Source organism: Callithrix jacchus, chromosome 11 (genome assembly GCF_049354715.1).
Source record: "Callithrix jacchus isolate 240 chromosome 11, calJac240_pri, whole genome shotgun sequence".
NCBI lineage: Eukaryota > Metazoa > Chordata > Mammalia > Primates > Cebidae > Callithrix > Callithrix jacchus.
The window spans coordinates 6,558,065-6,584,881 of record NC_133512.1 but is presented as its reverse complement, the minus strand read 5'-3'; the positions used below and the strand labels follow the sequence as shown (position 1 = coordinate 6,584,881).

The 26,817-nt window shown below is 38.7% G+C and overlaps 1 long non-coding RNA gene across 2 annotated transcripts in view; it reads left to right on the top strand.

Annotated features, from left to right (window-relative positions):
• Nucleotides 1-17,268, top strand: part of LOC144578317 (uncharacterized) — a 163,152-nt gene extending 145,884 nt beyond the window's left edge. For both annotated transcript variants that reach the window (XR_013523827.1, XR_013523826.1), the window contains one exon: nucleotides 13,671-17,268. This is a non-coding gene — a long non-coding RNA (uncharacterized LOC144578317). The remainder of the gene's footprint in view (nucleotides 1-13,670) is intronic.
• The last annotated feature ends 9,549 nt before the right edge of the window (nucleotides 17,269-26,817 follow it).

Below are 26,817 nucleotides of genomic sequence, written 5' to 3'. Positions count from 1 at the left end.
GATGACAGTACTTCTGTCTCTTTGTAGCACTAAACTTAAAACGAATGTCTTTTGCCAGTTCAGGCTTTTAATGGTTTTGCAAGCACCTAATTCTAACCTAGCTAAAAAATAATAGATTCTGGCCTTTATTGGGAATCCTACTGCCATATGGAACCAGGGAATCAAGATCTGGCGCTTGTCACCTCTTACCATGTAGAAGGCAAGATATTAGAATAGTTTTCAGCACTTAAAATGAATATGTCAAACGTTTACTTGCAACTAAATCTGATATCCCACCCTGTTAACTTCGTCTATACAGCCACCTTGTTTTTATGCTGTGTAATGTTATATTTTGAAAATATTGAATTAAGACAGATTAAGTACATCTTATTTCTCTAGCTGAATGCACCCATAAAACCCATAAAGAATGCCTGCAGCAGCTATATGTAAATTCTACAAGTAAATAATAGCAGATATATTGGCAAAAATGACTAGAATTCAAAGTATTACAAAACCTATAATGAGTTTGCCATTTTTTTGCTTTCCAATATCTGGGTCCAAGAAGGCCCGATACCCAGAAATGGGTATTGGAATAGAAAGAGAGAGAGTGCGATGGAAGTCCTCTAGTTCTGGCTCAAGATGTGGGTTTTTTTCTTATTAAATCCTAAACACTAATAGTTATGAAAAAAGTCTAAGTAGTAAGTAAGACTTGGTGCCAAGGAAGTAGACCATCTAGAATGGCGGAGTGAGCTCAGGCAGAGAAGTCAGCAGAAAAGGAGTGTTAAGAGTCTGGAAGGAACAAGTAAACTTAATGAATATTTATAGAGCTCTCCACTTGAAATACACAAAATATACATTCCTGTCTATACCACATCACACCTACTCATAGGTTTAAATGAAATATTGATTGGCCATTATTAATACCCATTTTTTTAGAATAAAGCAACATTTCCATTCTCTCTCCCTCTTTTTCTTCCTCTTTCTTCGTCTCCTTCACTCCTTTTCTTTTCTTTTCTTCTCTCAAAAAAAAAAAAAACAACTGTGCTGTTGTGCCTGCATGCCAAATACCAAAAAAATAAAATAAAATAAAAATAAATAAATAAAGCAACACAAAAGAGGCAAAGAAGGTCATTACATAATGGTAAAAGGATCAATGCAACAAGAAGAGCTAACGATCCTAAATACATATGCACCCAATACAGGAGCACCCAGATACATAAGACTTATCAAGGGACTTAGACTCCCACACAATAATAGTGGGAGACTTCAACATCAATATCAGATAGATCAACGAGATAGAACACTAATAAGGATATCCAGGACTTGAACTCAGATCCGGAATAAGTGAACTTAATAAACATTTATAGAACTCTCCACTTTAAATACACAGAATATACACTCTTATCAGTACCACATTATACCTACTCACAGGTTTAAATGAAATATTGGTTGGCTACTTGTTTATTATTTTATTCCCTCATTTTTTCCTGTCTCCATTATTAAGCACAATTATTGGCATAAAAGAGGTTTTCAATACCCATTTTTAGATTGCATTCTAGCCTGGGCAATAAAGCAACACTCTCGAAAAAAAAAAAAAGTTTGGAAGGAAAAGTTGGGGTGGTGAGCAAGATGAGTAAATCCTGATTTAAGTAGAGATAGTAAACTCTCTACCTATTTATACTGTTTGCAGCATATGGATAGCCCATGACTACAGAAAATAAAGGCCAAGAAGTGAATCTCACTTTCTTCAGTAAGTGAGAAAAAATGCTTAGTTACTCTCCTATTCCTTTAGCTCCCGTGAGTTTTTCACTCAGTAAGCCAGTCACATCCCATCTGGCAGCGTTTGTCAGCCACCAAGCAAGTCACTAAATCTGAAGATAATTCTGCATCAGGAAGTTTTGATTATTAAGTGTTTTCTCATATGTGAAAGTGACCAACAGGGAGCAGATCCAAAGCAAGACTGAACTGCTCGGGAAAGCAGTAAGTTAGCCTGAATAATAAATTCTGATTTTCATTGGGAATCTTACTGCCACATGGAACTAGGGAATCAAGATCTGGCTCTTGTCACCTCTTACCACGTAGAAGGCAAGATATCAGAATAGTTTCAGCACCTGAAATGAATATGTCAAATGTTTACTTGCAACCAAATTTCATATGCCACCTTGTTAACTTCATTGTTTTTATGCTGTGTGATGTGATATTTTTAAAATCTTCAATTAAAACAGATCAACTTCATCCTATTTCTCTAACTGAATGTACCCATAAAAGCCATAAAGAATGCCTGAAGCAGCTATATGAAAATTCTGAAAGTCAATAATAGGAGGTAGATTGGAGAAGATGACGTGAATTGGAAGTGCTGCAAAATCCATAATGAGCTTATCATTTTTTGCTCTCCAAAACAAAATCGCTCTCTTATCATTTTCACTCTCTGTATGCCAGCCTGGATATAAGGAAGCCTGACACCCAGAAGTGGGTATTGAGAGCAAAGAAAGAGAGCAATGGAAGTCCTCTAGTTCTGGCTCAATATGAGAAAAAACAATCTTTGAGTGCACAGAGAGAGTGGGGAAAGCTTCTTACTTTTCTTTACTATTTTCTTTTGGTTATCTTGAATCCCAGCTCCATGGGAGTAGCAGTAAGGACACTGATGGCAGCAGAGACCTGAAGGTGCCTAAACTCTGAGGGAAAAGAAACTTTCTCTGTGATCAGTGAACCTGCTGTCTTAAGAGAGAAGGATGAACTCCTGTTGCTTTTTTCCCTCTCTGTCCTCCTGACTCTTCATCCAAATATGGGTGTATCTGTGGGAAGTGTGCAGCAGACAAGGGCAAATAAAGCTCTGGCTTTATGGCTGGAGGCCTGTAAAAGGAGATTTACGGAAGCAAAAGTAGAGACAGATTATGGAGAGAGAGGAATTTGGGTAAGTGAACTCTATACATTTGCTTATGAACTGCTGGGCTCACTTCTAAGTTGTGTGTACATGGAACCAGACTTAAATAGCACATCAGTAACTTTCTAATTGAATTAAGGGATTACCACTACCCAGATCTCAGACTGACTGCTTGGTGACACACATCCAATACCAATCCAAATAACACTACAAAGTCTTTCAAAACAGAATAGACATTGAAATCACCACCCACAGAAGGCGATGTGGACCTTGCAACATGACTCCAACTGGACTGATTGCCTAATAAAAGACATACCCAAAGTTTTATGATATAATTTTCAAAATTATACAGGATACAATCCAAAATTACTCAGCACATGAAGAAACAGAAAAATCTTAACATACATGAGAAAAAATAATTGACTGACGCGATGGCTAAAATGACACAGGTGTTAGAATTGACTGACAGACTTTAATGCAGACTTTAATGCTGTACTATAAAAATACTCCATAATATAAAGTCAAACATTCATGGAATAACTGCATAAATAGAAAGTCTCGGAAAATAAGTAAAGAATATAGAAAAGAACCAAACAAAAATTTTAGAAGTAAAAATAACCTGAAAAAAATTCACTGGATACACTCAGTAATGAAATAGAGATGACAGAGGAAAGAGTCAGTTAACTAGAAGATAGATTAGTGGAATTATTCATTGATAATTTAGCAGAGAGAAAAATATTAAAAACAAAAAATTACCAGAGCCTTAGGGATCTGAGTGGCAATACCAAAACATCTAGCATTCATGTCACTAAGGAACTAGAAATAAAGGAGAAAGATGCAGCGTCGAACGCATATTTAATGAACATAAATTTGAATGAAAGTGACCCAGCAATCCCATTACTGGGTATATATCCAAAAGACTATAAATCGTTCTACTATAAGGACACATGTACACGAATGTTCATTGCAGCACTGTTTACAATAGCAAAGACCTGGACTCAACCAAAATGCCCATCGATAATAGACTGGACTGGAAAAATGTGGCACATATACACCATGGAATATTATGCAGCAATCAGAAATGATGAGTTTGTGTCGTTTGTAGGGACATGGATGAATCTGGAGAACGTCATCCTCAGCAAACTGACACAAGAACAGAAAATGAAACACCGCATATTCTCACTCATAGGTGGGTGATGAAAAATGAGAACACATGGACACAGAAAGGGGAGTACTAAACACTGGGGTCTATTGGGGGGAAAAGGGGAGGGCCAGTGGGAGGGGGAGGTGGGGAGGGATAGCCTGGGGAGAAATGCCAAATGTGGGTGAAGGGGAGAAGGAAAGAAAAGCACACTGCCCTGTGTGTTCCTATGCAACTGTCTTACATGCTCTGCTCATGTACCCCAAAACCTAAAATCCAATAAAAAATTAAAAAAAAAAAAGAAAGTTTTCATATTTGTGATGAAATACTTAAATCTATATGTTCAAAAAGCTAAGTAAATTCCAAACAGGATATATCTTAAAATCATAATACAACCAAATTTCTGTGAATCAAATATAAAGAAAATACCTTGAAAGTAGCCAGAGCCAAGGCATTATACATAGAGAAACAATTTGAAAAACTGGATTTGTCATCAAAAACTACATGGAGAAACTAGGAAAGAAAGTAACACAACAATTTTCAAGTGCTGAAAGAAAAGGACAATCAATTTAGAATTCTACATGCAGCAAATGTATCTTTAAGAAATAAAGATTAAGCAAAGACATTCTCTGCTGAAATAAAACTAAGAGAGTTTTTGCTAGTAGACCTGTCCTAAAAGAATTCCTGTAGAAATTTTCTCAGATGGAAAATTATACCAGAAGAAAACTTAAAACTTTGAGAATAAAGAAAGAGCAACAAACATGGTAAATACATGGGCAACTCTCATAGACTATTTTTTTCCTCTTGAGCTCAAATATGTTTGATGATTGAAAGCAAAAATTTTAGTATTATCTGATGGTATTTTCAATGAATATGAAAATACAGAAGACAACTACATAAAAGGGGGAGAGTAAAACCTGTGTTTTAGGTACTAATCTATATTCCACTTGATGTAATAAAGTATTGATTTTAAGTAGCGGATTAAAAGTTAAGTATGCATACTGTAATTCCTAGATTAGCCAATAAGAAGTCTATATGGAGATATAATAGAAAGCACAATAGATAAAATTGAATGCCAAAAAGAAAAAAATTTTATGTAACCTAAAAGAAATCCAAAAAGATAAAACGTGAGAAAAAAACAGAGGTAGCTAAGAGAGAAAAAATAAAATTTCAGCCCTAATTTTTCAAAATGCAATATTACATTAAGTGTAAATGGTCTAAACATGCCAAGTAGAAGAAAAAGATTGTCAGAGTAGAAAAAAAACTATGACTCAAGTATATACTGTCTACACGAAAGTCACAGTTTGATAGGCAGGTTAAAAGTAAAAAGATTTTTAAAAATCATGTAAACAATCCTAACTTCAATGGTAAGCTGTAAAATAACAGTCCTCAAAAAGCCTGAGGATGAGGGGATGGAGATAGCAGAAGCTCCAGAAACCGAGTAGTTAGTAGGAGCCATGGTGAAAGGTGGGATCCCATTAAATTATGAACCACTCCCTTCTGCTCCCAAAACATGGCCATGTAAGCCAGAAGCTGACAAAAATAAATGGCTTAGTTATGGTCTCTCAGGACAGTAAGCTGATTTGTATGTATACCCATCATCTCATCTTTCCAGAAACCCTTCGGAAGGTTAAACAGCTTTATTGTTTCAACATTTAAAAAACTAGTATGCCATGGAAAACAATACTTAGTGTGCTCAGCTTCCGTAACCCCGGCTGCGGTGGAGTCTATCATGTCTCTTTGCCAAAGGCACATCATTTTAGCACAGTCAGCCTCTGCAGAAGTTGCCTCTTTACTGAAGGTAATTGTCGCCACGCTTTTGCTACATGTCCCATTAGTATAGATTCAAAGTCTTATTTTCCACTCTCGTATATACCCCCTATCTTCCAAGGAAAAAGAATACTCTGTTAATGTGAGAGAACAAGGTCCTCTCATATTCTCCCTCTCCCAAAAATGTCAGGACCTAGGTTTTGCCTGATTCATTATGTTAGGAATGATAGGTATTTTAAGTCGTTTAGGGTCGAAGATCCGCGTAATAACAGCCGGGTTAGCCTTGTACTCTCACAGGACAATCCGAAATCGATTTAAAAAAACACAAAGCAAGTCTCCTGTAGAAGAGGGAAGCCTCAGAAAGACTTTGTCTAGTTCTGACACCGTTTACAAGCTCCAGAAGCCTGGAAACAGAGAGCAGAAGTTTAATGGGGTTAAAAGAATGGGCCACTACCAAAAAACGGTGGTACTTAAGAAATGTGTTGGATAAAGATTTGACCTTCTGTCAGGTACTCAAGATTTGAGCTTAAATAAAATTCTGTCAGATATGTTAGTAGAAATCATATAGATAAAAGATTAACATCAAAACAAACAATCAAAAAAACAGCATTAACATGAACTGTTGCCTGTTCCAACCACAGTTCTGCTAAAAGCATTGATTATTCAGATGGAGAGAGTAAACTACCTGCCCTTTCTGTCTCTATACTGTCATTACCCTGATTGGAGACTCTGGGCTCCTGGGCCAGCCTCAGGTCCTGGCCTGAAGTTTTGTAATAGTAGAACTTGGTATTTGAAAGGGAGTGGGGGAAAAGGTCATGAGCTGTACACATATTCTTAAAATTAGTCTTCTTAAGAGCTCATTAACTCCTTGCTCAATCTCCCACTGTCTTCCCATTGAACTCGGGAGAAATTCCATGTTCTCTAAACTGGCCTTTCCCCAAAGCAAACTGATGTTGCTGTCCTTTGAGCAACTCATGCTCTTTGGAAGTTTGTTCTCTGTTTTCCCTGGTGTTCCCCCAGTCCCGAGAGTCTAGTGTTCCTCTGCCCTTCTCCAAATCTTATCCACCACATTTCTTTGAAAAGCAACATTTTTTTTTTCATTTTTATAATATTTGCAGATACATATCACAATAACAGGCACAGACTGTCTAAGCTCAATTACCTATTACCTGTATATTTCTTGGGTCTACAAGAGGATTTTAAATTCTTAGAAGCCGTGGTCTCTAGCTTACATTTGTTTTCCTATTGCTAAGGCAAAACAATTGAACTCTTATTTTAGCAAAGGCCAAAAGCAATGCAGCTTATTTGTGAATGCTACTTTAGTCCATGAATCATAGTTTTTTTTACATATGTGCATTTATGCTACTGGCATGTTTACATCTGGATCAAAACCTATGCCCCATATGAAGAGTAAAAGCAATGACTTTCTCGTTACAACATGGTAAGTTGATACTATGGGAGTCATGGCCAATACCTGATTTTAAAATGGAAAATTACTATTATAGACAAAGCACCTTGGTGAGTAGGGCTTTTTTTATGGTTAACAGATGTGATACATTTCTTATCAATTGGAAAGAACATGTTCTATACTCTTTGGGACATTTTAGGTGACATATAATATGCTGAATACATTGCTGCCTAACTTGTGCCAGATTTGCATTACATCCACTGACTGCACTTAGATACAATCTTTTTTGTTGTTTCAGGAAAACATTTGTAAGAATAAGCTTCTAATAAAGGTAGATGATTTAAATAAATTGCTAATTTTAAAATATGAGACACTTTAGAAACTTGCAAAGAGGAAACGGCACTCTTCCCCCAAACCCTAGCACGAGAAGTAACCACTATGAACAGTTCAGTCTAGGAACTAGAAAACTACAGTATTTCAACTATTTTTGTAAATGAATTTCAGTAGAACTCATTCATTTATGCATTGTCTATGCTTGCTTTCACATAACAACAGGGAAATTGAGTAGTTGTAACAAAGACTGTGTAGTTCTGCTGCTACAAAGCCGAAAATATACACTAACTGGCCTTTTATAGAAAAAGATTGCAGATTCCTAATTTACTGTGGGGTATACACTTCCAGATTTCCATGTATGCACAAGATATAGCTATGCTTTAAAAAAATCTTGTCAAAGAACAGAAAATGAAATACCGCATATTCTCACTCATAGGCGGGTGATGAATAATGAGAACACATGAACACAGGGAAGGGAGCACTACACACTGGGATCTATTGGGGGGAATAGGGCAGGGAGCTGGGGAGGGATAGCATGGGGAGAAATGCCAAATGTGGGTGAAGGGGAGGAAGGCAGCAAAACACACTGCCACGTGTGTACCTATGCAACTATCTTGCATATTCTGCACATGTACCCCAAAACCTAAAATACAATTAAAAAAATCTTACTGAAGTGTAACATTCATATTCCAAATTGCACAAATCACAAGTGTATAACTTGATGAATTTTTACAAAGTGAATATACTCAATAAAACAGCACTCAGTTGAAGAAATAGCACATTACCAGCCCGTTGGAGGTTTCCTTCATTCTCCATTCCTGCCACAAATATTCCTTGACTTTATCCTGCTTTCTAGCATTGTATGTTAATTTTATGTGTTTTTGGACTTTATAACTGAGATTGTAAATTACATGTTCTGTTCCTGTCTTGGTTTGCTCAACATTAGGAGTCATCCATATTACTGTGTATCACAACACTTTGTGCATTCCCATAACCTATAGTATAATATTTTACTAGATAAATGTGCGGCAGTTTACTTACCCATTGTACTTCTGGAGAGTATTTGTGGCATTTTAAAATTTGAGATATTACAAATAATGGAGGAATAAACATTTTTATGTGTCTTTTGGTGAACATGTGAGGGCTTTTTGCACATTTTTTTTTATTGTTTTGTTTTTTTGTTTTTTGGAGGCGGAGTTTCGCTCTTGTTACCCAGGCTGGAATGCAATGGCACGATCTTGGCTCACCGCAACCTCCGCCTCCTGGGTTCGGGCAATTCTCCTGCCTCAGCCTCCCGAGTAGCTGGGATTACAGGCATGCGCCACTATGCCCAGCTAATTTTTTGTATTTTTAGTGGAGACGGAGTTTCACCATGTTGACCAGGATGGTCTCGATCTCTTGACCTTGTGATCCACCTGCCTCGGCCTCCCGAAGTGCTGGGATTACAGGCTTGAGCCACCGTGCCTGGCCTAATTAAATTTTATAATCTAAGTAACATTCTGTAATACTTACTTTTTCTAAGTGCATATCGAGATATTTTAGAGTTTTCAATGTAAATGGAAACTTTTTGGTTTTACAAATTCAATTTGATTAAGTCTGATTCATGAGAACTCTTTTGAATTTCATTTTGTCTTTTATTTGTCCTCTTACTGCATGGTTTTTATTAATTTTTTATTTCATTTTCTGAAAATGGTATCAGTGGCTGTGGAATTTATGTTTAATTTTAATATGTATATCTTATTTTTCTTGTCATATTGCACTAGAAATAAAACCAGAACAGCACTGAATACCATCAGTGAACGTAGCCATGCTTTTTCTCTTACTAACAGAAATTCCTTCAGCAATTTATCATTAAGGTGCTTCACGTAGACTTCTTTAAAAAAATCAAATCAAGATATTATGATCAAGTCTTAGAATGTTTGCCTTACTTTAATACATTATTTTTTTTTAGTTTAGCATGTAACCATCCACAACTAAATCACCCTTCACCTCAGTTAGGCACCATAGCGTTAGTCCAGTTACTCAGAAGCCTTAGCTTTGCTTCCTCTTTTCTACAACCTACTTTCTGAATGTCAGCAAGTCCTCTCATGATTTTTTTCTCCATTTCTACCATCTTAATTAAAGCTTTTATGTTTTGACCATGCAGACCACAAAGACCACTAAAAATGAGACAGATAGTAGACATGGTCTCCCATTTCTGGTTTCTGGTACCAAAGTCTAATTTGGAGGCTCAGCATAATGCCATCAACTGGTAGTGTGCTTAAGCCCTCTTGAAAGAGCCTAATTCAAGTCTTGAGACAGAAATTGAAAAGGATTATACTGGAAAATACTGTAGAATTCAATAGTCTAGAAAGCTCTATTACAGAAAGCACCGTGAACCAGAACTGTTTTACAGTCACAAAGAAAACATTTTGGCCACTCTGAGGGATGTTCCAGGAGCTAGTTTCAGTCTTATTCTAGCTACGTAACCTTTTCAGGTCAGCAAAAGGGTCAAAAAACAGCCAGAGTTCAGAATGAACATGCATTTCAGATCTGTGAGAAAGAGAATCTGTATCTAAAGTCTGGAAGGACAGATCTTCGACATTCGGGCCCTGATTTGTTTGTTATTGATAACATATGTTTGCAGTGACATTCTATGGGGTTAGGGCAATACTTGTTGCCAAGACACAAAATCTTGTATGAAGCTTTCTGGTTTTGGCCCCTCATGTAACAAAGATGTAATTTTGGTTATTTTCATTTTTTTATTCCTCCAAGTGCCATTTCTCCCACTAATCTCCAGCTATTTCATGTCAAAATGATCAAGACAACTTTTTTTTTTTAAAAAAAAGATTTTTTGAGACTACCTTCTTTCCGATTATAAGAACACAGAAAGTAACAACTTGGCCTCTAATTTATCTCATATGTGAAACTTTCCTTTTTTTTCTTGATCTTAAAATGTATGGTTATGAGACTTGACTGTAGAATTTGCTTTCTGCTGATGCTGTGGGGGCTCCCTTCTAACCCAGATCAATTTACTCTGAAAATGGCAAACGCTTTCCCACCCCAGAAGATGGAAGAATAAGTTGCATTCACTTGCTATAGATTAATTAATGACTTAGAATTGCCTCGTGGCAATAATGTGTTGAATTCAAAAACAGGAAACTTCTGGTGCCTGTACTTAGGTCAGCAGTTGGCTTATTCCTTGATGCCAATGTTTCGGCTTTGTTTGGTGAACTGGTGGTTGCATTGACCCTTGCTTTCTATTTAGGCTGCCTCTGATCCTTCTGAGGACCAGAACCAACTGGATGGCTCATTTGACTTTGGTCAGAAAGGTTCTTAATCTCTCAGTACCTCAGTTCAAGCACAGAATCAGAAGATGAGAGGGGGAAATGAAAGGTGGCCCACTTTGGGAGGCCAAGGTGGGTGGATTTCTTGAGCCCAGGAGTTGTGCATAACCAGCCTGGGCAACATGGAGAAACTCCATCTCTATGAAAAACTGCAAAAAATTAGCCAGGCTTCGAAGTGCACACCTGTAGTCCCAGCAATCCAGGAGGCTGAGGCTGGAAGATTACCTGAGCCTGGAAGGTCAAGGCTTCAGTGAGCAGTAATGGTGCCACTGCACTCCATCCTGGGTGACAGAGCGAGATCCTGCCTAAAAAAAAGAAAAAAGAAAAAAAGAAAGACTAACGAAACAAAAAAGAATCCAAATAGGCCTCTCCCAGGATTAACCGTTTGGCTACAAAGAATAAGGAGACTTCTACATCTTGGGAATACTTGGTGAGGGTAGGAAATGATCACGTCACGTTCTGATACAGTTTGGAAACTACTTCTAAAGAAATTTCTTAATGCAACACGTTCACAAGTAAAGGTAATGCGATACCAGTGCTATCATTACGTGGATGAGAGAAGGGGACCAATTAATGCTTCACAGCCTCTTCTCACTAGCATCTAAGAATGGGAAACCAATGCAGCATTGCAGACCCACATGGAATCAGTCATTCACTATGTCCCTATTGACTTCACAAATCATCCGTATGCATTGTGGTCATATTAGAAAGCATGCAGAAGGAAAGATAATTTACTCATCTTAAAACTCATATAATTTCAAGTGTATTATAGAGTCGAGTGTTCTTGTTCCGGTTGCAATTGCCGCGTAACAACCACCCCAATCTCAGTAGCATACAATTGTATTAAAAATAGCAACATTGGGGCTAGGTGTGGTGGCTCACGCCTGTAATCCTAGCACTTTTGGAGGCCGTGGCAGGAGGATTGTGTGAGCTGAGGAATTTGAGAGCAGCCTGGGCAACATGGCAAAACCCCTTCTCTACTAAAGATACAAAAAATTAGCTGGGTCTGGTGATGCGCACCTGTAGTCCTAGCTACTTGGGAGGCTGAGGCACAAGAATCATTTGAATCCAGGAGAGGGAGGTTGCAGTGAGCCAAGATCATGTCACTGCACTCCAGCCTGGGAGACAGAGCAAGACTCCGCCAAAAAAAAAAAAAGAAAAAATGAAATGAAAAAAACCAACAACAGTTGTATTCACAGATTTTATGAGTCAGGAATTTAGTCTGGACACAGGACGGATGCTTATATGTCTGCTATGCCACATCGGGGGCATTTGCTTAAGACTCAAGGATTAGGGGTGACAATGGCTGGGGGCAGGAATCATCTGCTTGCATCTTCACTCGCACTTCTGGTAGTTGGTGCTGATTATTGGCTGGGACTTCAGATGGACTATTGGCCAAATTGCCTATGCACAGTCTCTGTGCGTGGGTTTTCCTGCCCTTCTTCACAGCATGTATAGCAGCTGGGTTTTAGGAACAAATGTCCTAAATATACAAGGCAGAAGTGCAAGGTGTTCTTATCATCTAGCCTTGGAAGGCACACTGGTATTACTTCCATTATACTCAATTGGTCAAGACAGTCGCAAAATGTCACCAGCTGGACACTATTGTTTTTCTTTGGGAGCTCAGAATAAACAGACAAAAAAGGCTTTGCTTGTTTATTCTAGTTTCATGTTATATAAAGAAAAATTTAGGGATATTGTCCTATTTCCCAGCGATCGAAGGAGACTGTGAATGAGAGACATTGACATTCTCTATAGCAGTACCAAGGAAAGAGGTATCCTTGTCTAAATAAGCAAGGCAGGATTGCTCTTTCCAGACTCCAATCTGACAAGCTGTAGATAGGACATGAGGCAGAAGTACCTTCGTTGATGTCGCCTAAATAAGCAAGGCAGGATTGCTCTTTCCAGACTCCAATCTGACAAGCTGTAGATAGGACATGAGGCAGAAGTACCTTCGTTGATGTCGCCTAAATAAGCAAGGCAGGATTGCTCTTTCCAGACTCCAATCTGACAAGCGGTAGATAGGACATGAGGCAGAAGTACCTTCGTTGATGTCACCTAAATAAGCAAGGCAGGATTGCTCTTTCCAGACTCCAAACTGACAAGCGGCCGATAGGACATGAGGCAGAAGTACCTTCGTTGATGTCGCCTACAAAGCGACATGTTTGAGAACTCTGTGTGTTCCAACTTGGGAGCTCAGCAGTCAGTCTCCCAGATATGGAAGTGTTTGAAGATAACGTGTGAAGAAAGCCAAGGAAACACAAAGGACAGCTCTTAGGATAAACTTTCCTGCAGATATATCACCCAGACAAGATGCCCAGAAAGTTCAGGATTTAAAAACATCTAGAGTCTTCTATCTCTTCCTATGGAAGTTTACTGTGAACAGCAGTTTCAAAGCAGCCTCAATTCTCTATCCCTGCAGAGGGTTAAAGAACATCTGTTACCCCCTGGAGTTTAATAGAGATGAAATCTTAAGATATAAGTACAAGTGCTTGGGATGACCAGGAAAATGGTTATAATTATGTTATACCCAGGTTTAGGTAAGCCAATTTCCATAATAAAAGAAATCTTCATGCATATGTGTAAATTTTCATATGTATTATAAATCTTCATATATATAAGATAAAATAAATCTGTGTGTGTGTGTGGGTATAATGCTTCTCTGCAGAACCTAATACACTCTGAAAGTGAAATTCAAGTTGAATCTTAATGGAGTTAAGGAATAAATAGCTATTAGAGGGAATATTGCCACTGTTTCAGACACTGGAGGAACTTAGGGAAGGCAAACTTAACAACATAAATGAAAATGGATGTGTTCTTTCATTTTAGGATAAAGAAGTCCTGGGAAACTTACACTGGCCAGAAAATTCACATTAAAGGAACTCTCAGTGGTGTTTAATGACGTTGAAAGCACAAAGAACAGAGAGTTGGAAGCAGATTCAGACTTGGAAAGGAGTATGACAGTTTACGAGGCATAGTTGAGATGCTCACGCCATACAGCAAGTCATACAATGAGAAGAGGAGGGCCAACCTCATTCAAACTGGGCTCCGTAAGATTTTTACAAAGAAAATACTGTTTCATGTTTCTGATGTTTTAAATTATAGTATGATAAACAATTATTAGTTTTATGATTTAAAAATTTTTCCTGTACATTTATAACCTACAACAAAAGAATTTTTAATGTGTTAACAAAATATTTTTAAAGGTCCCAGAACAATTGTAACTTTCCCCTCTGATGAGCAAGGTCACATTCCAGCTTCTCTTGCACAGTCGTCTCTGTGGCTCCCCATGAGCGTGCAAAGCCAGGACTGTCTGTTCTAGGGAGTGGAAGCGGGAAGGGAAATGAAATGGCATACATGGAGTGAAGCAACACTGCAATGACGGTGACTGTGAAGAGCAAGTTCGGAGAGGGTGGCGGTGTGCCTAGCAGAGAGAAAAAATAAATTCACTGTTATTAGAAGAAAACTGGGAAGAGACCTTTGTGTGAAGACAACTCCAGGAGAAATGTAGTTTAGAAAAAGAGAGTTGTGAGCTCTGGGAACAGTATAATTATTTAAGACAAAATCAGATTTGTGAAATATGGGATATGGTGGTGCACCAACATTTGACGATTTGTGATGTGGTCAGGGGACAAGAACACCGACCATCGTGAGTATAGCTAAAAGGAATACTTCTCATTCTCATGCCATCTCGTGTGCCAGTTACCATGGATTTAGTGGGGCAAATTGGTTTTTTGAAACCCACCTCTAAAAAGGTTTAAAAGCTCTGAATCTTTTAAATTGTGCTGGTTTAGGCATGACTTTGTAAAGATAGGGTTGTCCTCATTGAGGATTTGCCTCTTTGATGACAAATGTCTTCTTAAGGAGATGTTAGTTCAGTGATGTTCATTCAGCATTCTGGCCAACAAAGGCAGTTAGAAGAGGAATGCATGTCAGGTGTCCTAGAGTTCAGTAAAAAAGGACTTGCTCTAGCGGAGGAATTATGAAAGACGGGCTCCAGCTGAGCTAGAAGATGGTGCCCAGCAGGAGGGAACTGGAGCAGACAGATTCCTGCTCTTTTAGAGCTTCAACGATGAAGTCTATTGTTCTGTGGTTTGAGGAACACTCATCATTCACCATAGCTGGTTGACATAATTTACTAAGTTGAATCAAGTACAAAAGGAAAAAGTTCTTTATGATAGGCCAGATTCCATGAGTGGGAATTCCTTGGAGTCAAACAGGGAGAAAATACGCCCCAATGTTAAAGACTTTCCAGAGACTTCTTCCATTCCACTTTCCACCCCTCCCTAAATCACTCGCCAAAGAAATGCTTTGCTGGACGCTAAAGTGGCCACAGCTGTGCTCATAAGAAAACCTCAGGATCTAAAGTTAATCATTGTTAACATATTTGGAGTGTGTCTGCAGGGTTAAAGACAGGTGCTGTTAAAATGATAGACATCATTGAAATACTTGGAAGTAAGTACTGCCAGCTTCTATGACCAAAGCCTTTCCAAACAGCTGTGATGATTTGAAGGTCATTGAACCAAAAGTTTCTCTGTATCAGCTTTAGGCAAAAAGGTCACTAATGCTTTAGGGGACTGTAATATCTGGAAGGGGCTCGCTTGACTCTCCGCTTCTATAGTTCTCTATCTAATCACGCTGAGGTCCTCTTCAACTGCCAGGCTCCTGAAAGGCCAGAGTTGAGCCAGTGGCTGACTCTCCGGCCAGCCACATGGGACCCAGAGCTTTACCCTACCTGGATTCCATGACTTATGTAGCCTCATCCACAGATGAGGGTCACCACCCGATCCCCTCAAAAAGCCTGAGATCAGTCTTTTATGCTAGGTATGTAAAAAGAGAAGTAATTGCAGTGTTTTACTCCATCAGTGTTTGAAAAAAGCCTGCCACTTCTCTGCAGGCATCCCAAAGCATCTAGGATTGCGGGGATGGATAGAAGCTTTTTCAATCACAACAGAATTCCTGTTTTGCTCATTAAAAAAGGAGAGAGGACAGGCTGACAGATGCTATGGGTGCTTAGACCCACATGTTGTCCACAAAATTGGGATGATCCTCTAATTCTAAAGGGATAGCTTTGGTGACCATTTGGCCATTGGTGCCGTCTTTCAGGAACCAGATAATAAACCACAATGTTTAAACTTGTACTATATCCAGGAGCTAAGTAGATACAGAAAATAGTTTCTTATATAAATTCCACATGTGCACAATGTAGGTATTATTTTCATTGCACAAATATGATAAATGAGGCAATCGTTTTCTCAAACACACTCAGTTAAGCTGCCTGACTGCAAAGAGTTTCGGGCAATAAGATTAGATTCCTTATCTTCAGTGTATCGTCTTCCAAAGATGATGCTTTAATCATCGTCAGCTGGATATTGATCATGATGTTCTTTGAGCCCTTCCCCACGGGATTTGAAAAATCTGCTTCTAAGTATATCTGGAACTTTTAAAATTTTTATCTTTAAAGATAGGGGTATCACTATGCTGCCCAGGCTGGAGTGCCATGGCTATTTACAAGAGTGATGGTAGTGTACTATAGCCTCAAATTCCTGGCCTCAAGAGATCCTCCTGCCTTAGCCTCCTGAGGGCAGTATACAGGCATGTGCTACCACGCCCAGTCACATCCTGAGCTTTTCACTTACAATAACAAAAGCTCTTACCTTGCCACTTCAGGCCGTCTACTAAGAAATCATAGATATTACTTCAGGGAAAGAAGTGCCTGGCTGCAAGTATTTTCCTTAAACTGACTTGAAGACAGTTCTGTTGGTGTCTCCCAAGCGTAGTTTTTAATTCAGACCCGGTGCTTATGCAGTACTCTGTATCTATCATGTCCTTGTTTTCAATAGTAATAACATATGAACTTGGAATAAATATTCTGTCCTCTTAAGAATTTACATTGGTGTATGAATACAAAGACTGCAAAATATATTCAAAAGATTTATTATGTAAGAGATTCATTATGAAAGAGTTTAAAGATGAAAGAAATTCATCAAAGGGTTTGTATATTTCAAGAAGAAAGTATGAAATCATCCAAATACATATTGCTAGGTTAAATATTATTTCCATCACCAGATAAAAATCTGTCCTCCTTTGTGCTAGTGTAAAACTCAGGTCTTGGCTTCGTTAGCTGCCCCTGGCTCTGAAATCTTCAAGTCACCACCCTTTGGGTTCCCAACACACACCCGACCTCACACCCCACACAGAATTACTCTGCGTCCACACAGCTGAGCTCCACGTGGTGTTTTGACAGTCATAGGATCTAATTCCCACATCTTCTTCTGAGAGCTGAGATTTATGATCCCAATAAAGATTTCAACAGAAAGATGAGGGGAAACAGCTCAGAAGAACTTAGTTTACAATGTTGCCCTGAAACTCCCTGCTCATCACCCCATCAATCACAGATTAAAATAAAAGCACGTATGAGATAATATTACAGAGTCTAACAGGGTGAATATGTTTTGGAATTAGCAACAATCCTTTAATAACAACGTATTACCTCTGAAATTCCCTTTCAGAACAGTGACCTTGATTTGAAATTAAAAAAAAATATCAGGCAAATCTGTTAAGACTTAATAAATAGGAAGTGGCCAAGACACTCTGAAAACAGATATCAAGGACCTCAACTTCTCATGTTTACTTTTAATCATTTTAACAAGCAAGCAAACTTTACAAGATTAGTGAGGTTCTGGTGTGAGAGATGTTTTCACAGTCCCTGATTAAGCCTCACCAGGCTTTCTACTAAAACACGGCAGGGATGAGAGTGCACCTCACCACTGCAGAGCCCAGAATGGGCTCGTTTCAAAACTTGGGACGTTTCCACCACTTGGCCTACCAGTCTCTCAAACTCAACTAAGAAACACAATGGGTGGCTCAGACCTAGAAATGGAGTAAATCTGATGGTCTGAATAAAGGTCAAGAATATTCTGTACATTTCTGCAGAAAACTGGACTCCTCTTTATATATTGCAAGCATTGCTTTTACAGGCAGACAGAATAAGGTTTCCTGTGTCTTTCTGATTCCCCACTCACCTCTCCAAAATCCTAGTCTCTCTCTCATGCATAATATGCCCTATTTTTTTTTTAACCTCTCTATAACGGTTTTAAAAAGATAATCATGGAAGTAATATATGCCTAGTTGGGAACATCTGGAAAATTAGAAAATTACAAAAAAGAAATAATCACCAGAGACAGTCGAAGTTCATATTTCAGCCGCTTCGCTGTGAAGCTGTTTAGCAGCCCTTGCACTGCCTGTCGGTCCTGGTCTCCTTGTTTGCCCTTCCTCCTAGATGACTGTTTCACATTCTTCTCTTCTTCAAATCTCAACATTTCCTCTCTGCTTCTCACTTTCAGCTGAAGGCTTCGATTTTTATAAAGAAGGAATCAGAATGGATCATTCCACAAAACACAGCAGGCACAGGCATCTGTCTCCATGCACTTGGCTTTCACGTCTCCTAGGGCCAACCCACTACTTTGCATTGAAACCTGTTTCCCACTCCTCCTCAAAGACTTTGCTCCTGGAATTATTTCCATTCCTGCCTCATCTTTTCTTTTTCTTTCTTAATGGGTCATTGCCAAGACAAATGATGTACCACAACATCTTGAATTGCAACTTTTAAAAAGTCCCATTTTTCTGATTCCTCTACGTCTCCAGAGAAACAGGCTGTGGGCACATTTCCTGGATGACCAGGTGCAGCAATGTGACAAGGCTGGTCCTGCCACAAGTCCCCCTTCTTGCTCTCCCCTGACCATGGCCTAGTGACATTCAAGCACACCCATGATATTCCCTCCTGACGTTGCTGGCAAATCCCACCCTGATGTTCAAGCAGGGCACTTGTCCACAGGTCCCCACTTGCTCTTGTCTCATCTGCTTGGTTGAGCCTGCTCCCTAGGTGCTCCCCCCCAGGTGAACCCCTACAAGATACGGTGTTCCTCCCTCTTTAGAACTTGTGAGTACAGTAAATCCTTTAATTTATATGCCTCCCCAGTGTAATCCCCACAGCCATATTGGAATGTTCTTTAAAGATTCCGCAGAGGATGCTTACTACTTCATTTATAACACATATCTCCATCTTAAAAAACCCTGTCTTGACCCTGTATCTTTCTCGGCTTGTACCAATTTTAAGCTTCCCATTTCCAAGAAAAGTGCTTTCAAGAGTTGCTCACATTCAACATTTGTTCTTTTCTTCCCTCTTCAACCTACCCCACCATGGGCAACAAGCATACGCAAGTTGCTAAATCCAATGGTCGATGTTCAGTCCTGAGGTAGCATGACCTTGCAGCGTCTTCTTGGGACTGTAGGTCATGCCGTCCATCATCACACTGTTTGTTTCCTTGGCTTTTATGACACCTTGGTTTTACACTTTTATACTTCCTTGGTTTCCAGGCTACTTCACTGGCTCTTTGCTTTCATGAGATTGGATCCTTATGTTTCCAACCAGAACCTGCTACATAATTTGCAGGGTGCTGTGCAGAATGAAAATGCAGGGCCTTTGTCAAAAAATTATTAACAGCTTCAAGACAGTGAGAGCAGAACATTCAATCAAGCATGAATCCCTCCTCAGCAAGAGGTCTTGTGTGACTGCAAAGATCATGTGGCCACGCAGCAAGCCCCGGTTCCCATCCTCAGGATGCAACAGAGCACTTGCTCAGTGCTCACCTACAAATGATCTCACCCACACCAGTTGGCTTTAGATGCCACATTCAGCAACAAGCCTCACATTTTATCTTCAACACTAATCTCTCCACTTAACTCCAAATCCAAATTTCAACAGTCTACTCTCTATGTGCACTTGAATATATAGAACGCACTCAAACTTAATATGTCCAAAGTGGAACTTTCATTTCCCACCCAAATCCTTCCCACAGTTCTCCCCATTTCGGTAAATACCAGCTCCGTTTTTCCAGTTATTCAGGCCAAAATCATTATAGCCATCCTGAACTACACACTATTCTCTCACATCCACATTTTATCCGACAAATCCTGCAAGCTCTACCTTCAAAATGTTTCCCAAATCTCACCAGTCAAGGTCTTTAGCCACTTGCAACCCTGGCACAAGTTTCTGTCCAGGGTCACATGCCATCATGTGATTTAAATGTTTAAGGAAAAAAGATAAGAGTGATTAGTGATGACCAGAACTATGGCAAAAAGCATTTGGCAGGTAGTCAATAAAGAAGGTCAGAAATTCCAAGTAATGGCATAAAGAAATGAACTGATTTAGAAGGCACACCCATCACAGGGAGGGAAATTTCAAAGGAAGAAGGTGAACTACCACCCTGTTGCCTAGGAAGTAAATAAGGCCAAAGGGTGGGAAGGGAATAGACTTCATGCTTTTCAAAGAACAAAAAAGTCTGTTAGGCAAATAAATGTAATGCACAGCAGTTTGAGAAATACTAATTTTTTTTTCAATTTTTTTTTTATTGCTTTTGTCAATTGCAAATTGCTCATTCCTGAAGAAGAAACTAAAATGAGCCATGGAGTAAATTACTTCCAAAACAAGCTAGTGGAAAATGTGTAAACCGTTAAGTGAGGAATATTAAATCCTTACACGTTTTATAGAAACTTAAACTCTGGGCACACATAATGTTTTATACCTTTAAAGACTATTCTTTTTTTAAACTTATTACCTAAAATTACATATATTATAGTCCAGGTACGGTGGCTCATGCTTGTAATCCCAGCACTTTAGGAGGTCAAGGAAAGGGAATGGCTTAAGGCTAGGAGTTTGAGATTAGTCTAGGTAATATAGCAAGACCCCATCTCTGCAAAAAATTAAATAAGTTAGCCAGGAATGGTAGTACACATCTGTAGTCCTAGCTGCTTGTGAGGCTGAGGTGGGAAGATCACTTGAGCCCAGGACTTCAAGGCTAAAGTGAGCTATGATGGTACCCTTGCGCTCCAGTCTAGGTGACAGAGCAAGATCCTGTCTCTTAAAAATGTATTATTGAATGTTTAGAACATAACTATAAACATAGGAAGAAAATATAAATCAAAACAAAACAGCCACTGTAAACGTTTTGGTTTATAATAATCCAGATTTTTTTCTACTAAGTAAACATATAATGATGAAAAATTGTACTCATTACTGCTTAATAGCATGCTTTGATGAAATAATTTTTCATGAATATTTATCAATGTAATAATGTTATTGTCTCTTTTGAGCTATTAGCATAATAACAAACAACACATTATTAAAAATTAAACCATATTTACAGTTTAAAAGTTAAAGGAAAAAGCACAAAATTTAACTTGGTCATGGCATATTAGTATTTTAACTTGAGGCTGGATTGATTTGCTACTATTTTGCTTACAATTGCTTGTAGATTTCTTATTGTGGGGTATTTGTTAGATTTCGATTTCAAGACTATGCTAATTTATAAAATAAATTAGAAAATTCTATGTAAATTACAATTGTTTTCTATGCTTTAAAACAATGTTTTTCAAATTGTCTGTGGTGAAATATTTTTTTTCAATTTCCTATCCATCATACACTGCTATTTTGGTTAAAACAAAACAAAAATAAATTATTAGAAAAATAAGAAGCCAAAAACAATCAAAGTAGAAGCTTAATTTCTTTATGATTAGATTCGATGGGCAGGAAATTACTCTACCAAATTGCTCTAAAAGCTTCTGAATGCTGACTGCTATTGCCATATTATTCTTGAGCATGTAACAAATAGTGGATGACCACCAGCAGTTCATGGACTACATTTTGAATAGCCCTACTTGAAAGAAGAGGCTTATTATTTTTAACAATGCACATTTACCAGTAAAATTGCTGTCAAAATATTACCATCATATATGCATTTTAATTTATTTACAAATCATATCTCTAATTAAAATTATTTTAATGATATTCTGGATGCTTAGATTTTAAGTGCCCAGCATCCTGAAGACTTCAGCTTTTTACTAATTAATTTACAGGTACAATATACAATCAAAATAAGGTTTGCTCTTGCTGTTACTGTGGCTAGATCTCTATTTTCCAGTAACATTTCTGATCATTTAAAATTATTGAGCCAATGTTTTAAATATCTGATTAGATCATCATTGTGTCTGACTCATATGATTGATGAAATCTTTTCTTTGAACAATGAATAGGAAAAACATCATTTAGCAGTGCTCTCCCTTCAATCTGTGGCTTCTCTTCAGGAATATAATCATGCCACTCCTCCATTTTAGGAGGATTCCTTCAATTACAACTATATGGTAAAACCCACATAGTTGCAAATTACAGTGTAGTGTATAAAGAGCAAATACACGGTTGAAGGGAAGAGGCAGCACCCATACTTTCTTTCAAGAATATCTGTGGGTCCATGCATGTGCATTGGCCACCTGACATAAGAACTCAAGAGAGGGAACCAGGTCAATCAGTTAAACAAATCCTATTAAAGTGAAATTGAGATTTCTTTCTTTTATTAAGAAAAATAAAGTTCTATTTTTTTCTTTCTTTTTTTTTGGATGCATTCTCACTCTGTTGCCCAGGCTGGAGTGCAATGGTGCAATCTCTGCTCACTGCAACCTCCACCACTTGGGTTCAAGCAACTCCCCTGTCTCAGCCTACCAAGAAGCTGGGATCACAGGCACCTGCCACCACATCCAGATAATTTTTGTATTTTTTTTAGTAGAGCCAGGGTTTCACCATGTTGTCCAGGCTGGTCTTGAACTCCTGACCTCAGGTGATCTGCCTGCTTTGGCCTCCTGAAGTGCTGGGATTACAAGTGTGAGCCACCTCGCCTGGCCCTAAAGTTTTATTTTTTTAATCCATCCTAATGGATTTTTAATGCAAACTTCATAGTAAAAAGACCATGCCTTTAGAACAGGTGTCTCAAAGGACAGCATAGGTCTCCAAGCATCTGTTTGTTTAAAATGCAGATTCCCAGATCCCATTCCATAGTTACTGTATCAAAGTCCCAAAGAGAAAAAGGGGAGAGGAAAGGAGAAAGGAGTCTATGTGTTTAGTAAACTCCCCAAGTGATTCTTGTGCATATATATATATATATATATATTTTTTTTTTTTTTTTGAGACAGTCTCACTCTGTTGCCCAGGCTGGAGTACAGTAGCATGATATCAGCTCACTGCAACCTTTGTTTCCCAGGTTCAAGTGATTCTCATACCTCAGCCTCTCAGGTAGCTGAGACTACAGGTACGTGCTATTACACTTGGCTAATTTTTGTATTTTTAGTAGAGATGGGTTTTGTCATGTTGGCCAGGCTGGTCTTGAACTCCTGACTTAAAGTGATCACCTGCCTTGGCCTCCCAAAGTTCTGGGATTACAGGCGTGAGCCACAGTGCCTAGTCAATATTTTGCAAACCAATACTTCACAACAATTTTAAAAAATCATAAGCGTTATATATGATTCTCAAAAGCATCTTGCATAAAACTGGGCACCTTTATTGTGAAGTAGTTTCATACTATGTCATCTTTTCCAGCTTTTTTTCCTATTATTTGAATTAGCCTATTCTTTTTTCTGTTTTTTCTTGAGTCAATTTTAGCAATTTTTTATTTTCCTAGGCTATTATAATTTTAGTTGGTTTTTAAAGCAATATAAAATAATTTAATATGCTTTTCTTTTCCATACCTGTCTGATTATATATGTCCCCATATAGAGATACAAGCAGCTAGAGACATTTTAGTTTAAGGAAAATGAGAAAACAGATGTCTAAAAGTTATTTAGCTTTAACACGAAGAGAATGTAAACTGTTAGAGATATCTTTAAGGGCAATTCAAGAAGAGAGGTTTAACATTTATTTCGCTCCAACACAAAGAAAAACAAAGAGTCAATTTTTTGAAGTCCACATAAAAGATGATAGTTTTGAAAGCTGTTAGTTGATAAAAACCAAGATTCTTGAAAGAATAATGTTTGAAAATCAAAGGGCAAAGATTTGAAAGATAAAGGTATAAAGTTAGCCTACAAATAAAAAATTAAGAGTGTGGTTTTCCAGGGAGTCAGTAGGATGATGGAGAACCTGACAAGAATGGAGGTCAGAGTGACCTTCTGCATGGCTCAGAGGGATCACACAGAGAAGAGCAGAGATCATACTTGGAAAGAACTCAGCCTCTGCCCTAACGAAGGCCATTATGGCCAGCTGAAGGGCAGTTGACAAGAGCCAGGCCTTGCTGAAGGCTGTCCGTCATGTTCAGGGTCGTGCCGCATGCCGTCCTGCCAAACACGATTGTTAGCATTTCTTTCCATTGTCGGCAGTGAAGGTCTTCCTCTGATCGCTGCTTACACCCCACCCCATGAGTAATGTCACCCATGTACACATCCTGATGTTTCAGTCAGCCTATTTAAACTCCACTAGAGATATTTTTCAATAACTCAGCACTTTTTAAGGCCCATAAAAAAAGGGTAGAACTGTGGACACCCGAAGGGACTGGGTAGTGCAGAAGGAACCAGCAGCTCAACTTGGGTGGTTTCAGAAAAAAAACAAAACAAAAAATAGTTCAAAATTTTACTTTGAGCCAGGACAGTGGAAAGAGCCACCGCTGTACCATTAGTATCAGTATTTTTAGCAGAATCTATTTCCCTCAGGCTTCAGCTGTTCTTAGTGGAAAATTGCAACCACTCGTTAACTGATCTCCCTGAAACTGTTCTATCCACCCTCCAATCTTTTCTGTACATTGCTTGCAACAATTATCTTCGAAAAATCAAATGTGGTTGTGTTGCTACTCTAGATATTTTTATTACCCTGTTGTTACATACAAGAGGAAGGCCAAACTCAGCAGCATTAACTGCACTGCCCTTCGAAACCCAGTCCCAGTCAAAATTTTATCCTTATCCTATGCTGCTGCCTCTGTTTAAACTTATATTTTAGCGATTCCAAACAGGGCAGAGCTTTTTCATACAAGTGAATGTTCACTTACTGGTTCTTCCTCCTAGATTATCGTGAACTTGGTTCTCGGCCCAGCAAACTCCTTCCCATCTCAACCTCCTCTCAGGACCCTACAAAAAATTATTTGCTTCCTCTAGCATTTACCGAGGTGCTTCGTTCGGACTCATCTCAAGGTATCTGTCAGATTCTTCATCATTATTTGCTATGTCTCTCTCTCACCACTGGACTGACAGCTCCTTGAGAGCAGTGACTTCCTTCAACTTGCTCCTAGGAGCCACCCTACAGATGTTTGTCGAATGACTTAGTCCACAATGAGTGACACAGCTGACAAACATAAAAGTAAAATGCCCTTTGTTTGCACAGCAAACTATATTATTTTGTTGTTATTGTTCTGATCCAGCTGTTTTTATGTACCTAAAAGTTGATTTTATTTGTGAATCATGCATCATTTCTCTAGATTTGGCCAATCATTCCAGGCTGACAAGGTAGTTTTCTGTATCATCTTTTCAAAGTTTGGAGTCTGCTATCCAAGGAATAGTGCTGTCTCTTTCAGCTGCATCTTCAGCAATGTTTATTCTTGCGCCATCAATGTCCTCATCTGAGTTATAAATTACAGTTCTGGACAGAGCGTTTTACGTGACATTTATCTTATCTTCTCTAGGATTGTACTTTTTTCTTCTCAACTGTATTGTGAACTCCTTAAGACAGGCATCATGGAGCGCTCATGTTTATATATTTTTAACTTTCTTGATTTTATTAAATACTACAGAATCTCTTAATGTCCCTCAGTGGTGATGGTAGAAAGCTGATTCTGAAATCAGATGACCCAGGATCAGATCGCATTTCCCCACCTGGGGATCAACTTAGACAAGTTCTTCAAACCCTTCAAGCTATTGATATAATATTTTCTCATGTACGAAATGTGGAAAATAGTAGTACCTCCATCACAGAATTGTCTTGGGAGAATAAAACAGATAATGTATGTAGAATATTTAATGCTATACTTAATACAGAGTAAATGTTTCATATAACAATAGAGATTATTAGAGGTGTTGAATAAAACAAATAATGGAAACATCAATGTCATCAAAAGTGCTAATCAGTGTCTACTTCGCTGGGCTGCCATTACAAAGTACCACAGCCTGGGTGGCTTCAGCAACAGAAACCTATTTTCTCACAATTCTGGAGGCCAGATGTCCGATCAAGGTGTCGGCAAGGTTGGTTTTGTTTTAAGTCCTTTATTCTTGGTTAGTAGACGGGCATCTTCTCCTTGTATCTCCATGTGGTCTTTCCTCTGTACCTGTCTGTGTCCTCATCTCCTCTACTTATAAGGGCACCAGTTTCATTCGGTTAGAGCCCACCCCAATGAACTCCGCTTACCTTATTTATCCCTTTAAAGACCCAGTCTTGAAATACAGTCACATTCTTAGGCACTGAGGTTTAACATACCAAACATGATTTTTTTTAGGATGGAACACAATTCAGGCTATGACAATCCGTAATAGATATGACACCCGTTATAAGGAATGTCTGAGTTGCCATGACCAAGTATATAATCCATAACAACAACTCCCTGGACCTTCTTTTATTTGTTTGTTTTTGGAGACGGGGTTTTGCTCTATCACCCAGGCTAGAGTGCCGTGGCAAGATCTTGGCTCACTGCAGCCATGATCTCCTGGGCTCAAGCAGTCCTCCTGCCTCAGCCTCCAGAGTATCTGGGACTACAGGTGTGTGCCACCACATCAAGCTAATTTTTCTTGTGAGTGTATTTTTTGTAGAGACAGGGTTTACTCATGTTACCTAGGCTGGTCTCAAACAATGCACTGGCTCTGGCCTCCCAAAGTGCTGGGACTACAGGCATGGGCCACCGTGCCTGGCCACTTGCCCTTCTTTTAAGAAGATTATGTGTCCCCAGCTTCTGTAATTTGGCTGGCAGTGCTTCCAGTGGAAGGGATAAATACTCATGCCTTATTGCCGTCAGGCCCAGCCATGTGGCTTGATTTGGTCCGTGCAAAGTGAGCGTGTGTGCACACTCCACTACCGAGCAAAAGTGTTAAGAGCTACTGATTGTTTTTTTTAGCTAGCTTACTCTTTCCCTCTGCCACAAGGACTATATATCTCAAGTAAGGGCTGCTTCTTCAGCCT